Genomic DNA, 17,446 nt, shown 5'->3' with positions numbered 1-17,446 from the left:
TTCAATAACTCAGTCATGGGTTAGGGGTTGATATAAATGTGTATGGGTAGGGTTTTGTGGCCTGCCTTGTGCAGGAGGTCAGACTAGATGATCATATTGGTCCCTTCTGACCTATGAGTCTATGAGTCTATCTGTCCCTGACTTTTATTAAAAATGTCCATGACAAAATGGGGAGGGAGGAAGGTCGAGCACCCTGCCCTGCTGTGACTGGGAACTATGGCTCCTGCCCGTGGCTGAGAGCTGGGAAGGCCCCCTACCTGCAGTGGCTGCGGAACTGTGGGGGATTCCCCCACTGCCTAGGGACTGGGGAGCTCTGGGGGAATTCCCCCCAGGTGGGGAGCTGTGGGGATTCCCCTGCTGCTTGCGATGTCTGGGGAACTGCAAAGGATCCCTCTCACCCGCTGTGGCTGGGGAGCTGTGGGGGAATGCAGCTCCCAGCCACCATGGGAGGTGGGAGTTCCCTGCGGCTCCCAGCCACTGAGGGCTGAAGTCATTGAGGTCTGTGGAAGTCACAGATTCCGTGACCTCCATGACCAAATCATAGCCTTATTCATAATATAATGGATACTTTTCTCCAAAAAATGAGAAGAAAAGGGGGTGAGAGATGAATTAATGAAAAATTGAATATTGTCAATGGGCTCTTTCTTTTGAACTAATCTAATCCAGCAACAATCTTGATCTTGAGTTTACTGACTACTCAGTGATCAATATGTAACATTTCTATAGTGAATCCCATAAATAAACAACTGAACCTTATGCGTTACTTACATTTAATTTCTGTAGTAAAATTCAGAGATTTTTTGGGATGGTTTTCAGTTGAAAATGTGTTGTACTCAGGTCATAGATAGATTCTACATTGTTTTTATTAAAAAAGTTAAGCAAAAATAAATAATGGACTTGGCCGATGGAGTGCTTGTTGACTTTTTTATGCTTTTAATATTCAAGAAGGATTATCTTCTTGAGACTAAGCGATAGAATCTCAACTCTAGACTGACAAGAAGGACTTTTTTAAAAGGTAAAAGCAATGCAACCCAGTAAATAAACACTTTCTTGTCCATCAATTGTCAGTTATCTTATACAAAAAAAGGGGGAAAAATGGAAAACAAAAATAAAGCTCAACTCTCCAAGTTTTAAGTAAAATGGAAATAAAACTTAAAAGCCAACAGTTCAAGCCCGACTCCACAATCCTGAGTTTTCTAGCAACTAGAAAAAAAATAATAAATGTATAGTCTGTAAACTAGGCATTAATTGACAGCTTTTGGAAAACAAAACACAAGCACTTTCAGGTATGTTCTAATAGATAACTATGCTGCATAACAATGGGCAGACTTGGCAGGTGTTTGTCTTTTTCAGAACTGGAACCCACAGAAGAAAAAGTTACTCCTTAATTTGGATGAAATTTACTTCTGATGTGCAAGGGTTGAATGAGGTCTGTGCATCACTCAAGTCTTAAGCTATCAAGAAGGATTAAGCGGTGTGATGATTCATATGTTGGTCCCATGCACTGGATGAATCCTTCTGTAAGGATGAATCCTACCAACGCTTAAACGTGGAAGTAAGTTAGTTAGCATGAATAAAGATATGGGTTTTGGCAATGTCAAACCTTTTCAGTTTAATAAATTCAATATTAATAAATTAAAGGTATGAAATTCTGGCCACACTAAAGTCAATGAGTTTTGTCATTGACTTCAGGGGGAGCAAGGTTTCATTCCATGAGGACTTAAAATTTTTATTTTTTTCTTTAATTTGTGTTCTGGTCTTTCACAGAAATGTAGGGCTGGAAGGGACCTCAAGAAGTCATCAAGTCCAGCCCCCTGCTGCACTGTGGCAGGACCAAGTAAACGTAGACCATTCCTGACCAATGTTTGTTCCTCTAGTCTTAAAAATCTCCAGTGATGTGGACTCCACAGCCTTCCTTAGAAGGCTATTCTAGGGCTTTACTACCCTTATAGTGTGAAAGTTTTCCCTTATGTCTAACCTAAATCTCCCTTGCTGCACATTAAGCTCATTACTTCTTGCCTACCTTCAGTGATTCTATGATTCTACATAGAACAATTGATCACCATCATCTTTACAGCAGCCCTTAACATATTTGAAGACAGTTATGAGGTCCTCCCTCAGTCTTCTTTTCTCAAACCTAAACATGGCCAGTTATTTTAAACTTTCCTCAGAGGTCAGGTTTTCTGCACCTTTTATCATTTTTGTTGCTGACCTGTGCATGCTCTCCAATTTATCTACATCCTTCCTAATGTGTGGTGCCCAAAACTGAATACAGTACTTCAGCAGAGGCCTCACCAATGACAAGCAGATTTCAAGAATTACCTCCAGTGTCTTCTATCCAATGCTCCAGTTAATACACCCCAGAGTATTAGCCTTTTTTGCAACAAAATTAAATTGACTCATATTCAATTTGTGATCCACTATGTTCCCCAGATTCTTTTCAGCAGTACCACTACCTAGACAGTTGCTTCCCATTTTGTAGTTGTGCATTTGATTTTTTTCCTTCCTAAGTGAAGTACTTTACATTTGTCTTTCTTGAATTTCATCTTGTTGATTTCAGAACAGTTCTCCAATTTGTGCATGTCACCTTGAATTCTCATCCTGTTCTCCAGAGTGCTTGCAACCCCTCCAATCTGGTGTCATCTGCAAATTGTATAAGCATACTCTCCAATTCATTTTCCATATTGTTAATGAAAATATTGAATAGTATTAAACCCAGGACAGATTCACGTTGGTCCTCACTAGACGTGCCATCCCTGTTTGACAGTGTACCATTGATAACTACTCTGAGTACAGTCTTTCAACTAGTTTTGTGCTCACCTTATAGTAATTTCATCTAGATCACATTTTCCTAGCTTGCTTATGAGAATGCCATGTGGGACTGTGTTAAAAGACTTACTTAAATCAAGGTAAATCACATCTTCTGCTTCATGCTCTGCCCCGCAGCTAGTAACTTTGCACCTTTAACGTATACTATCCAGCTATTAGACACCAGCAGCTGGCCCATGCCAGGTGACTCAGGCTTGCAGGGCTGTTTAATTGGTCTCCAGGTTGCAATCCATGCTCTGGAACCCTCCCACCTTGCAGGCTCCTAGAGCCCAGGCTCCAGCCACAGCCCGAAAGTCTACACTGCAATTAAACAGCCCCTTAACCCGAGCTCCACAAGCCTGAGTCAGCTGACACAGGGCAGTCATGGGTTTTTAATTGCAGTGTGGACAACCCAAGTGTACCTTAGGGGTATATGTTACTGAGCTTTCCTCCACAACCCATTAGGGCTAGAAACTTATTTCTTAAAATGAAAGTTGTGTTTTTTTTAGTCTCATGCTTCTAGCAGCTGGAGCATTACTTGAAATACAATCACAAAAATTGGTAACACTATGCGGGTGTGCTCAGGAGTTCAACAGAACTTTAGGATGTAATACAAAAGGGTTTGATGCTTTTCTGGTCCCCCCCCCCCAAAAATGAAGATTTGAAAGCTGAAAACAGAAAAAATCATTTTCAAAAGTTATTTCTTTTGTTATTTAAGAGAACTTATTTTGCACTTTCTGTTAGAACTTGGTTTGAAGACATGGTCTGGAATGTGGTCATGCATCACATACATCTTGCACTATTGAACCACCATGATATTGTAATAGCATAATAATACGTCTGCCACTCACAAGTCACTACACAGCACAGATTGAAGAGATGTCTTATAGAAGTTAGCCCCTAACTGTTGCATCCTTATTGCTGCCACCTAGTTAGTGGTACAAAAGCACGACCATTTCCAGGATGACTTCAAAAAGAAATTCAGTGCAGATTGGTTTAACAGATAAATTTGTGACATATAGAAAAGCAAATGAACAGAATATTTGAAAATACCTCCCTGAAATAACAGCTGACTAAACAGATATTGCATTTAATTTTTCAGACTTCTATTTTAGAGGCTAAGTGCAGGTGTGTGTGTGTATGTGTGTATGTAAAATGATACATAATGGTGGTGAATGGACTAGTACCGTTCATTGTGCCAGGTTTGGGATAACTCTCAGCTTCCAAAGTAAAGATAGGATGTATCCAGTTACTTTGGAATTTCAGTACTTTTTCTTTATTACTGTGGGCTAAGTTTTTTATGGAATTGTACCAACTCTGCTCCATTTCAGTTAAGGGGTAGTATGGGTGAATCTGAGAAGAATTTGACTCTGTAGATGTGGCACAAATGAAACAATGGCATGTTCTTGTTCCTGTTCTCCTAGATTGGTCATGCAATGTTAGCCCTAATCACATCTATTTTACTGGAAACTCTACCATGGTATCCAGTACTGATTGTTTCCTCCATTAGTGGCTTATTCCCATGAGCTTCCATGAAGGCTTTTATTTATGTTCTATGCTGCAGTTCATTCTGAGATGTGTATTTCAATTATTGTGTTTTGCTTCCCATTGATTTGTATAACTGGAGAAAAGCTGTGGATTCTGAAGTGTATTTCAATGGCCCTGGGGCAATTACAGGAGATAAGATTTTTTCAGGATCTGTCACTGTATGTGAAGTTTGAGAATAACATGTTGGTTCCTGTATCCTGGCTCTTACCCTATTAGAGAGGATGCTGCTTTCTGTAAGAATCAGAATTGGGATATCTAAATTCCGAAGAATCATGGGCCTGCAGGATCAGCTCTGTTCCACTTTTTCTGGTAGATAAACAGAATACTAAATAGCTTATTGTGTCTTTTTTTAAAATTAGATCTTAAACGGAGCATTCTTTGTAGGTACCAAAGAGCCTAAGTCTTTGTAAGAGGAGCATTGACAATATTCCATGCCCCCTCCATCTCTCACCCCACCTTTTTTGGTAGCATTCTGAGTGCTGATTTTTCATGTAGCTGTGGCCCTCCATCAACAAAGTGTGGTACTTCAGTACTACAGAATGTATGTAGTCGAAGCGCTTAGGAATGAAAGCACTATATAGGTATGGGCATTTATATTCCGCCCCAGCTCCCTCAGAATTACAGAATAGATACCATATCATACCACTCCATTATCTTGGAAACCTTCCTATCAAGTTTGACCATAGTCTTTTACCTTCAGTGCTCTAGGTAATCTTGCCACCAGATACATGTCTGCTCATGCTCTGCTCATCTGTATCTGTCTTTTTATGCCAGGGATGGCCAACCTGAGCCTGAGAAGAAGCCAGAATTTACCAATGTACATTGCCAGAGAACCCCAGTAATACATCAGCAGCCCAGCATCAGCTCCCCGACCCCACTCCCAGCGCCTCCTACTCACTGGCAGCCCTGCCGATCAGCGCCTCCCACTCCCTCCCCACACCTCCTGATCAGCTATTTCATGGCATGCAGGAGTATCTGGGGGTGAGGGGGAGGAATGAAGGCACTGCAGGCTTAGTGGATGGGGCAGGAAGGGATGGAGTGGGGGCAGAGCCTATGGCAAAGCCAGGGGTTGAGCAGTGAGCACCCCCCAGCACACTGGAAAGTTGGCACCTGTAGATCCAGCCCCAGAGTTAGTGCCTACACAAGGAGCTCCATATTAACTTCTGAAGAGCCGCATGTGGCTCTGGAGCCACAGATTGACCACCTCTGTTCTATGCTTCTATTTACACCACTCTTAGAGCTTGGAAGAAAAATCTTTTATTTGTCCACTAGCTAGGCACCTTTCCTCTCTGTTAAGTTGCTCCTTGAACCCCCATGTTGCAAGAATTCTTCTTATTTTGTTCCTTCTGCCATATTGTCTTGTATAATGCGTTCACTCCTTTTTGAGGCAGAGAAGGTATTTCACTCTATGGTTGTAAAATACTGTGTATATTTATGATCTCTATAAATGACTAATATGGCTGAATAAATAGACATAACTTTTTGTGGTTAATAAAAGCAGCAGCTTTCTCCAGAGAGCAAGATTGAACATACTGGTCAATGCTGGGGAAACTATATTGACCTCAGAGACAGTTCTGCAGAAGGTGACCAGTGTCATCTTCCTTCCCATTTCCAAGGGCTTCCTCTTCACTTTATCCTTCCTTTGCTTCTCTCAGAATTATCAGCCAAGTACATTGTCCAGTCTCTCTTCTCTGGCCTTTTATGACTCAGTGCTTGACAAGTTCTCGACAAGCCTCTCCTTCAGAAATCTCTTGGGTGCTCCAGCTCTTCCCTCTGCTACTGTTCATTGGTATCTCACAGGATTTTCTTTTATGGTGTCATCCTTTCCTCTTCTACACCTTACTGCAGAGTGGACTCTGCTGCAGCCACAGCTTCAGCAACCATATTTATGCTGATAATTTACAAATCTGCCTCTTTAGTTCAGTCATTCTCCATTTGTATGAAGAGTCCACCCCAGACAACTTTTTTTCTGAATATCCTGCTATAAACTACAGTTCAACATGGCTAAACAAAAATTCAAATTTTTTCCTCGTGTCTTCCCTTCTCCTAAGTGTTAGCTAATTCTGCTATCTTCCCCAGCATGGTGGTGTTGGCTTTGACAGCTTTCTCTTTTCTTTTTGTCTTCCACGTTCAGACTCTTGCTAAATCTTGTTGCTTTTTCTTTATATCCAATTGTGACGTTGCAGTCTATATGGTTTTATAAAAATATGCTAATGAGTGAATATAATGTAACTGGAATATGCTTCATGCAAAAGGTCTCTTATAAGGTCTCTGTTGCGGGTGTTCACCCGCTCCAGCCCAGAAGGGGTTGGAAAAGCCCTGCAGAGGGCTGGGGCTGGGCAAGGGAGTAAAACCCCGGCTGATTGGGGGAAGTGGCTGCAGCTGGGACCATGCCCAAAACTAAGCAACTGGGCCTTATAAGAAGGCCAGGGAAGCCAGAAGAAGGAGTCTCACTCTGACTAGAGAAGGAGACAGGCCTGGCTGCTGGGGAACTCACCCAGGGGACCTAGAGTGAGACAGGGCTGGGGAAAGGCTGTAGGAGCTGGGAAGACCTAGGCCAGCAGCTCCCCAGGCTGCAGGGCCTAGTTCTAGGACTCCTAGATATTGGGCTTGCAGAGGGGCAGCCTGAGGGTGGGTAAAGGCAGCCAGTCCAAAACCCTTGTTGCTAGTGATGATTGGCTGATAGACTGCAGTCCGCCCCAGGGCATGGGGGCTAAAAAGAGACTGGTAGTAGCCACGACTGAGGCAATGCGGGGATAGGGGTTGGGGGTTCCCCTGGGGTGGGGAAACCCAGTAAGACTGTGGGGTACGGCAGGAGGCAGAACCCTGAGTTAAGAGCACCGGGGTTCTGGGAGGGACACGGGGGCCAATGACAAGCAGATCACTGGCCTGCAGTATCATTACAAAGCTTATAGTCTACTGAGTGTGATCATCCTATTTGTATAAATGTAACACTATTGTATCTGAAACCAGAAATATGAAATATAACTCTGAGGGCCTATTGTAATTATGCAAAGTGTGGCCATTAATGGTGGTTTGGAATCTTGATGACTCCCGTTAACCAGGACAGTTGTCTGCAGATGGCTCTGTTTTACCTGTAAGTCTTCTTGTATACCTGTGTGCTGGCAAGTGGGCAATGAAGTCTTACAATGACATGTGATCATGTCACCTGAACTGTAATCCATCTTTAACCTGGTGTCTTTCCATTGAGAAGGGGGAGGAGGAACACAGAGGGACAAAGGATTCCCGCCTTATGCAAAAGATATATAAAGGGGTGGAACAGAATAAAGAGAGGAGAGGAGCCATCATGAAGGATCCCCTAGCTACCACCTGACCTGGAACAAGAGGTGTACCAGGGGAAAGAATTGTGTCCAGGCCTGGAAGGTGTCCAGTCTGAGGAAAAAATTGACTGAAGCATCTCTGAGGGTGAGATTATCTGTATTCAGTTTGATCTGAGATAAATTTGTGGATTTTTTTTTATTTTGCTTGGTGACTTATTTTGTTCTGTCTGTTACTCCTTGGAACCACTTAAATCCTACTTTCTGTATTTAATAAAATCACTTTTTACTTATTAATTAACTCAGAGTATGTATTAATACCTGGAGGAGCAAACAACTGTGCATATCTCTCTATTAGTGTTATAGAGGGCAAACAATTTGAGTTTACCCTTTATAAGCTTTATACTGGGTAAAACAGATTTATTTGGGTTTAGACCCCATTGTGAACTGGGCATCTGAGCATTAAAGACAGGAACACTTCTGCTAGCTGCTTTCAGGTAAATTTGCAGATTTGGGGCAAGTAATTCAGGCTCTGGGTCTTTGTTGGAGCAGATGGATATGTCTGGTTCAGCAAGACAGCGTGCTGGAGTCCTGAACTGGCAGGGAAAGCAGAGGTAGAAGTAGTCTTGGCACATCGGGTGTCAGCTCCCAAGGGGGGATCTGTGATCCAACCCATCACACCAATATACTCAGAATGTATGCCTGCTGCCAAAATCCTCATTATGTCTTCAGGATCTCCTGTCTGGATTACTGTAATATCCTTCTGTGATTTTCCTGATTTATTCAGCCATTTAGTGTGATTTATTCAGCCATTTTCACTCTCTTCCAGTCTATTTAAATTGCACTGGTCAAGTATCTTCTGACCTGCTGCTCTACCTACTTCATTCCTGTAACAAAGTACTGGCCATTTAATGGCCAGCAGTCCTGTTGTGGGGGGTCTATCCCTTTTTAAGGCCAGGCATACCAGAGGTGGTAGTCTCTAACAGAGATGTGTGACTCAGCAAAGTTGCTGGGGGAGGAATTGGTGCATAAAAGCTGAGTCACTCACTGAGAGAAAAACTCAGGGGAAAAAGCAGAAGGGAGGTGGGAAACTCTTCTGAGAGGAGGGGACATGAAGGAACAGCAGTGCCCGCAGGGTTTCTCCAGCCAATGTAACTGGCTTGAGAGCAGCCTGTGAGGGTCTGTGACAAACCATAGAGAAAGGAGTCTGGAGAACCTCTGAAATTAATTTGGAAGGACCGTGAGCCCTGATACCTGGGACTAAGCACAACTGAGACTCTAGTTAGAGCATTGTTGGTGCTTGAGGCCTTGGAGTTGGCAGGTAGGAGTCTCATGTGGAAGTGAAGGGCTATGATTTCTGTACTGAACCAGACCGCAGTTGGGAGATGGTATTTTGGAATCCTAGTAGTGTGGAAGCAGGTGCTTACTCCTGAAGTACAGCAAAGCTAGAGAAATGCAGGCTCGACTGCACATCTGACCACAGAGGAGTAAACAACACCCCAGCAACTCCCTTGACAGTACCTTCAATGACTTTACATACCTTTAACATAAACTTCAAACTTATTGTCCTTGCCATTTGAGCAACCTTATAAGCTATTTAATGGATTCCTTCTATCATGCTTGCTTGTTTACCTTTCCCTCACTCTTCTGGCTCTGTCTGTTTTAGCATTCATCTGTACCTTTTTAAGATACAGCCCAGCTTTGGAGGCAGTCTCAGGCTACCTTATCCTAAAGAGGTCTCTGGGATGGGTCTACCTCTCAGTGCACTATGTCCCCCTTCTCCCATTTACATGCGCCCAGAAAGCTTTGCTGGCTAGTGCCTGGGGAATGGGCTATGAACCTGCTTTCTCTCTGTCCCCTTTGGAGTATTTTGGGTCCAGAGGAACCAACACCTTCCTCTGGTAGCTCGGGGATTGCAATTCTACTTTGTTGCTTCAGATAGGCGTGTGTGATAGGGAGTAGGAGGGAAGTGCTGTTTGTATCCTTTCCCACCATTGTGCACCCCACTGAGGAGAAAGATGCAATATGGCACTTTGACTGTAAGGAACAAAGGAGAAAAATGGTTTGTGTCCTTTTAAAAAACTATTGCCAAGTCTAAAGTTATACTTTTCTTTGACACTGAGATTTCAGGTCTTGTAAGCCCTAATTTTTCCTGGAAGACTCTATGGCAGTCTGAGGGAACTAGTAGGGTTTTGATATCATAGGTACCAAGGAAGCAAAGACTCAAGTAATTAATAGGAAATGACTTTTGTTCACTTGTTTAAAAAATTTCACTTCAATACTAGCCCCAATCAAAATAATTTAACATTAGAAAGTTAAAATTTTAATACCCTTCCCTTCAATTAAGTGCTGAGAGAGCTCCTAATCCGTTTCCCTGGGTCCTCCAAAAAGGTATCTAGCAAAGTAGGAAAGACCAGATCCAATTGCTGATATATTTAAGACATAAAACAGACAAATCATAGCCTTAAAAAAGACTGAAACAAAAACACAAAATCTACCAGGCCTTCTTTATCCGTCATAAAGAAGCAGAAGGGGCTATTGACCAATATATGCTAGGCTTATGATAATATATATTATAAACCTCATCCTGAAATGAAACCTGGACAACACTTTCACCCACAAAAGCTTATGCTCTAATACATCTGTTAGTCTATAAGGTGCCACAGGACTCTGTCGCTTTTTACTTTCAAAAGATGAGCCTGGGAGCTTAAATTCATAAGTTTGCTAGATGCTAAATATCATGGACTGAAAAGATACTGGATTTATGGCTTATTGTAACAATCTGTAAACCACTAACAACTCCCCTTTCCTCCCTATAACTAGAGGGGTATTAATGGGCTGCTTCACCTTGAATGGTCCCTTGAAATATGTGTTAAGTACTTATACTGTACAGTCTGTTCCATCTCCTTTTTATCTGTGACACTGAGTGAAGAGGAAGAGCTCTGTGTGAGCTTGAAAACTAGTCTCTCTCACCAACAAAAGTTGGTCCAGTAAAAATATATTGCCTCACCCATCTTGTCTTTCTAATATCATGGGACTGAAACTACTACAAAAATGCTACATACATTGATTATTTGGTCACTTGAATATATTTCATAATGAACCAAAATTTGGTCAAGCAATTGACTACACAGTTTAGCAACAGGGCAGTAATCCAACTGTTTTTTTTTGCCAGTCACCTAAATGTAAATACCTCACCCTGCAGTCAGTCTTTCAGGGAACCTGCTGGAAAGGATATTGGGCTTATTACCACAGTAAGTTATCAGGTGAGTTAAAATGTGTCATACTTGTATATTAACTGTTCAGACAATGTGGCGACAAAGAATGATATTACTGCTAGAGATCATGTTTTAAATGTCTCCTTGCACTTTCTTGTTGACAGACCAAAAACCAAAGTACTTATAAAGCACAAATGAAGGGATCACACAACTTGCCTTTCTCTGGGTTTAATTATATACTCCTTTGGTTCCTGCACACAATGCTAGTCAAGGGTCAACTCTTTCTATAAGAGATTTAAGTGTCTAGAGAGAAGAACTTCCTAGAGCCTCTACCTTTTGTGCTCCCAGTTCAACACACACAGATAATTGCTTTTGGTTTAACTTGCTCAGTTCCCCATGGCTGAATTTATTTGATGATTCTATCAGTTAGGGGAAACATCTTAAGGATCTCCTACTTAAGAAAAGTTTTAATTTGAAAACCCAGTGAAGTCTATATATCTTATCATACTTAGTTTTGGTTTAACAGATGAAATGTATGGCAATGAGATGGATACACCCAAAAATGGGAGTTCACCTATCGTATAGTCAAAAGGTGATTAATATCTATGAAAGGCCCAATCTTCTGACTCGGGTCTCTGCGGGTGGGTAATGTTGTTACTGTTGTCTTGTGAGAGGTGCTGGGATCCCAGGCATGGAAGGTGGTGGGGCCTTCTATATACAAAACAGGAGCAGAGTCATCAACAGTAGTAGCTTCCTGATGCTGTCACAAATTTTGTTAGTCAAATGCTTCCAACTGGACTGGAAAGGAGGAACTTAAGGAAGCAAGAGTGTAGTTCAATCCTAGGCTTCTATACTGGGCCTGTTGAGGTGGCTGGATTTGAACTGGTGAACTAGAGATTAATAGCTTTATGTTACATTATCAATTCTCTGAGCCCTCTAGACCAGAGGCTCTCAACCTTTCCAAACTATTGTACCCTTTTCAGATGTCTGTTTTGTCTTGCATACCCCCAAGTTTGACTTCACTTAAAATCTACTTGCTTACAAAATCAGGCATAAACATACAAAAGTGTCACAGCACACTATTACTGAAAAATTGCTTACTTTCTCATTTTTACCATAATTATAAAATAAATCAACATTAATATTGTACTTGCATTTCAGTGAATAGTGTGTATATATAGCAGTATAAACAAGTCATTGTCTGCATGAAATTTTAGTTTGTACTGACTTTGCTAGTGCTTTTGATTTAGCCTGTTTTTAAAACTAAGCAAATATCTAGATGAGCTGATGTACACTCTGGAAGACATCTGTGTACCCCCGGTTGAAAACCACTGAACTAGTCATCCTAGAGAAGCCTATGTAAATTATTGCTTTGAGTAAGGTTTACTTAAGTCACATGAAAATATTCTGAGGTTTTTTTTCCCCCTCAATTCTGAATATTTGTCAGCACTTAGCTTAGCCAGAGATACTGGATATTACCTACATTTACGTATAGTTACTGTTTTAATAATCCATAACTATCCATCTAATTGAACACCATTTCTGTCAGTTCCAAGAGCTGGAGCATATGAACAGGCATAACCAGAGATGTGACATAATTCGTTTGAAAGATATTTTGATGACATGCTCCTCCTTTGAACAACTGACACACATACATGGATATACTCAGTGACCCTCTATCTGGTACCGTTGCTGACACCATCCAATACTAAGTCCTTGTTTATTTTAGACTTATAGATAAAACATTTTAGTCTTTTCTTCTCCTCAGGAATTGGAAACTCAGAGAGATACTCTTGCTTGTGGTAAGTATGATGTAGTGTTACTTTGAGAAGCAGCAGTCAGGTGTCTAAATAGCATAGTCTTAGTCTTAGAGTTAGTGAAAATAATGGATCTTGTTTAGGACAAGTTAAGAAGAAATGCAATCCAACATGGAATTGGAAGCATTAAAGAAATAGTTCCATGCACAGAAATATGCTCATCTGATTTGACTTTCACAATTACTTACAGATATACGTAGCAATTGTGCTGTGACTTGTCTGTGCCTGATGTTACCTCCCTTGCTGCTAGGTTCCTGGGATGGCTTTCAGAACCCTCTGAGGAATCTCTCCCCTCCAAAGCCCAACACAATCTATCTATGTTTGGAGCTTCTGGAGCTCTGAACACCAAGCCGAACTATCTCCAGGTCTCCTCCTCAAGGCTCTACCAACAATTCTTCAGATAGCCTTTCTCTCCAGGCAAGTCTAGCCTGACCTTCTCTCTGACCCTCCAGCTCCCTGTGACATACCTGCCACCATTCTCTGCTCACCATCTCTTGAAATGCACTCTCCATATGTCACCTTGATCAACCCCCAGAGGCTCCACCATCTCAGGTTACTGCTGGTGATGTTACCAGCCCCAGCAGTTCCTTCATAGATGCCTTAAATGTTCAGGGGGGAAAAGTAAAATAGTGAAAACATCTATCCATTAAATGGTGTTGATGTCAATGTTCTCTATGCCCAAAATGTCTGGTTATGGTTATCTCTAATCAGAATTTCTTTTCTGCCATTGTTACGTAGACCAGTGTGAACCAGCTGCTTAAAAAGTTGGGTATATTGCTGATGACAATGTTTTTCATACATTCCAAGGCCAGAAGGGACCATCCAGTCTGACCTGTATAATGCAGGACATAGAACTTTTCCAAAATAATTCCTAGACCATAGTTTTTAGACAAACATCCAATTTTGATGCAAGTGTTGTCCATGATGGAAAATCTACCACAACTCTCAGTAAATTCTTCCAATGGTTAACTACCCTCATTGTTAAAATTTACACCTTATTTCCAGTCTGAATTTGTCTAGCTTCAGCTTCCAGCCACTGGAACATATTACACCTTTCTATGCTTATATGGAAGAGCCCATTATTATTTGCTCCCCATGTAGGAACTTACCCTGTAATCAACCCCTACTCACCTTCTCTTTGATAAGCTAAATACTTTTGAGTTCATTGAGTCTATAACTATAAGGCATGCTTTCTAACCCTTATCATGGCTCTTCTTTGAATGGTCTCCAATTATCAGTATCCTTCTTAAATTTTTGGCCTCCAAACTTGTCACAGTATTCCTGCAGCAGTTGCACCAGTGTCAAATAACCTCTCTACTCCTACTTGAGATTCCATATTTATTCATCCAAGGCTCACATTAGTCCTCTTGGTCATAGTGTCGCACTGGGAGTTCACGCTCTGTGGATTATCCACCACTCCCTTCAAATCCTTTTCAGAGTCCCTGCTTCTTAGGCTAGAGTCCTCCATCCTGTAAGTATAGCCTACCTTCTTTGTTCTTAGATGTATACATTTAGCCATATTAAAACACATTGTTTTGTTGTGCCCAGTTTACCAAGTGATTGAGATTGCACTAATCAGTGACCATTCCTAGTTTTTGTGCAGTCTGAAAACTTTATTAGTGATATTCATGTTTTCTTTTAGGTCATTGAGAAAAATGTTAAATTGCTTAAGGCTAGCAACTGATCTCTGTGGGGCCCTACTCAAAATGCACCCACTTGATGATGATTCCCTGTTCATGGTTAGATTTTCAGACCTCTCAGTTAGCCAGCTTTTAATCCATTTAATGTGTTATGTTAGTTTTATATTGTTCTAGTTTATTAATCAAAATGTTTTGTAGTACCAACTCAAATGCCTTATAGAAGTCAAACTATATTATGTCAAATGCTATAACTTTTATCAATCAAATGTAATCTCATAAAGTCATTAGTTTTACAAGATATATTTTCCATAACCTTATGCTGATTGGAATTGATTATATCATGTTTTAACTTTATTAATAAAGAATTAAAGGAGGGTAATATAATTAATGGCCATATCAAAGGTTTATTGAAAATAGTACTAATCTGACAGGATCTATATCCCATAAACCTATGGTGGTGATTATTAATTATATTGCCCTCCTTTAATTCTTTATTAATGAAGTCCTATATCAGCTGGTCCATTATTTTGCCTGGGATTGATATGAGACTTGAAGAGACTTTTAAAAAAAATGGCACTACATTAACTTCCTTCTAATCTTCCAGAACTTCCCTGGTGTTCAAAGACTTATGGAAAATTTACATTCACATTCCAGTGAGCTCCACAGTGAACTCCTCTGAAATTCTTGGATGCAAGTTATTTGGACCTCCTGATTTAAAAATATCTAACTTCAGTAACTACTGTTTCATATCCTACTGAGATACTAGTGGAATGGAAAGTATCTTATCATATGATATGACTACATCATTTGTTTTTTTCCAAATACAGAGCAGAAATATTTATCGCATACTTCTGCCTTTTCTGCATTATTGTTGATAATTCTATTATTTCCATCTAGTAGTGAACCAATACGATTGTTAGGATTCTTTGTTCCTAATATACTTTAAAAAACCTCCTCATTGTCCTCATCTCTCCTGGCCACAGATTTTTTTCCTTGTGTCCCCTTGCTTCCATTATCAATTTTCTACAGTTCATAACTTTTGATTTATATTCATTACTATCAACTTCCCCTCTCTTCCATTTTCTTGGTATTTTAAATTTTTGTTTTTAGAGTTGCCTTCTCTTGCCCCCCAAACCAGTTTTTTTAATCAATATGTTCTCCTTCCTCAATTGCGGGATTGTGGGAAATTGGTATGTAAAGTGTTTTTAAACAATTCCTAATTACTATTCACATTTTTCCAATTAAATTTGTACTCCCAGCTGATGAGGCTCACAATTTTCAGGTTTGAGAAATTAGCCCTTTTAAAACACCAAGGAGATATATAATGGGACTGGACTTTATTCTGCTTACATGTTATGAATGTGATTGGCATGATCACTTGTACATAAGCTACCATTATTTGTTAGTTCTGTGATGAGTTCTTAGAAGGTAGGGTCATGACTGTTGATGGGCAAACTCTCTGAAAAGATTTGGTGTAGATAAGCTTTTAAAAAAGGTGGGTTGGTATCAGAAAAGCATCCATTTATTCCCTCTAAAAGGTGGTTCTACTTTTTTTCTCCTTGCATTTTGTCTGACTCTCTATAGTTTGGTATTTTATTGGTTTGGACTCATAATTTGTTTGGCCCTCTGTTTCTCTTTCTTCCACTGACTGACTTTGCCTCTGTCTGGCTTCCCCATCCTTTTTGTTGATCCCTCCAGACCCCACTGTAAGATCACAGTAGGTCAGGTCTAATGGTCTTTCAGACACAATCTCAGCTTCAAGCGTTTCATAAATTAGAGTGGTGGGACTACTTATTACAGCTTTCAGGAAGATTCTCTTTCAGAGGAAGTGTGGGTTACAGTAGGTATTGCTTGAACTAGTTGTCCATCGTTGTTGGTCATATTTGTTACTTAAAACATATAATATTTTTCTGTCATTTAGGATTCATTTTTCAGCTTTAGTGTAAGTAATGAGCTTTGACTCTGTTGCTTGTTATGTCTCAGAGGAAAAGCAGTCAGCCATAATAAATTTGCTTATTTGGAGGAAGTGGCAAGTAAGCAAAGGAAAACCATAAATTAACAATATGTTTGAGTAAATGGACCAACGTTAACTTTATAAATCTCTTAATGTCACTTATGAAAATCATGGTTAAATCTAGCAAGAGCCAAGAAACATTTGCATCATAAATATCATCCTAACTGCTACAATTTGATCTCCAATAGTAAGACGTTAATATGCTCAAACTTGTATCTAAATTCCATATACGATATAAGTATTTTATTGTGGCTTATATACACCCCGTCCCTTTTTTGAGGTGGGGGAGGATTGTGATACTACCACAGTCAGTCTCCCTGGCAGTCCTTAGGCCAAAAGCAGCATGGCCCAGAGGCTGGAGCCAGTATAGCAGCCCTTGGGGTCAGGGCAGTGTGGCCCAATGGCCAGAGTCAAGTCTGGCAGCTATGGCATTCAGGGCAGCTCAGCTAGTGGCCAGAGTAAATTCCAGTGGTCCTTGTGTTCAGGACGTGTGGCCTAGTGGCCAGGGTCAATATAACTGCCCTCAGGAGTAGGGCAATATGGCCTAATGGCTAGGGTCCGTATAACAGCCCTCTGGTGTTGAGTAGTGTGGTCTGAGGGCCAGAATCAATATTGCAGCCCCCATGAGCAGAGCGGTGAGGCCCAAGGGCCAGTGTCAATATAACAGCCTTCAGATACAGGGCAGTGTGACCCAATGGGCAGTACCTGGGGAGGAGGAAGGGACCACCACCAGGGGGATGGCATCTTGGGTAGGGAGGCCCAGGCCCACCTGACTCCATCCGGCTTCAACCCAGGGCCCTGACAGTGGTGGAGTGGTCTGCTACTGGGTCAGCGGGGCCTCCTACTGAAACATGCTGACCTCACTTGGGTGGGAGGTATCACTCGTCCATCCTCCCTGAGTCACTTCCTGCCACACTTCCAGAGGCTGTAGTCCTTTGCGCACTGGGGTTTCTGGGCTCCTCAGCGTGAGTGACTCCCTGTGGTTCTGTCAGATGCAGCCCCTCCACTCTGGCTCTCAGGGTCTCCAGGTTCTGCAGACAAAGTCTGTGATGGCTTTTCAGCTGGAGCCTCCGCCCAACGTCCTTTCTCTCTGGCCATCAGCCCAGAATGAGCTGGACTGCTC

At 41.3% G+C, this 17,446-nt stretch overlaps 1 long non-coding RNA gene across 1 annotated transcript in view; it reads left to right on the top strand.

Annotated features, from left to right (window-relative positions):
- Positions 1 to 14,207, top strand: part of LOC116832002 (uncharacterized) — a 161,586-nt gene extending 147,379 nt beyond the window's left edge. The window contains exons 3-6 of the long non-coding RNA XR_004375353.2: positions 10,810 to 10,900; positions 12,402 to 12,535; positions 12,621 to 12,654; positions 14,107 to 14,207. This is a non-coding gene — a long non-coding RNA (uncharacterized LOC116832002). The remainder of the gene's footprint in view (positions 1 to 10,809; positions 10,901 to 12,401; positions 12,536 to 12,620; positions 12,655 to 14,106) is intronic.
- Positions 14,208 to 17,446: the final 3,239 nt, after the last annotated feature.

This window comes from Chelonoidis abingdonii, chromosome 2, assembly GCF_003597395.2.
Source record: "Chelonoidis abingdonii isolate Lonesome George chromosome 2, CheloAbing_2.0, whole genome shotgun sequence".
NCBI classification, from domain to species: Eukaryota; Metazoa; Chordata; order Testudines; family Testudinidae; genus Chelonoidis; species Chelonoidis abingdonii.
Note: the sequence above shows the minus strand (reverse complement) of the source record. Positions and strands in the feature narration are given on the sequence as shown.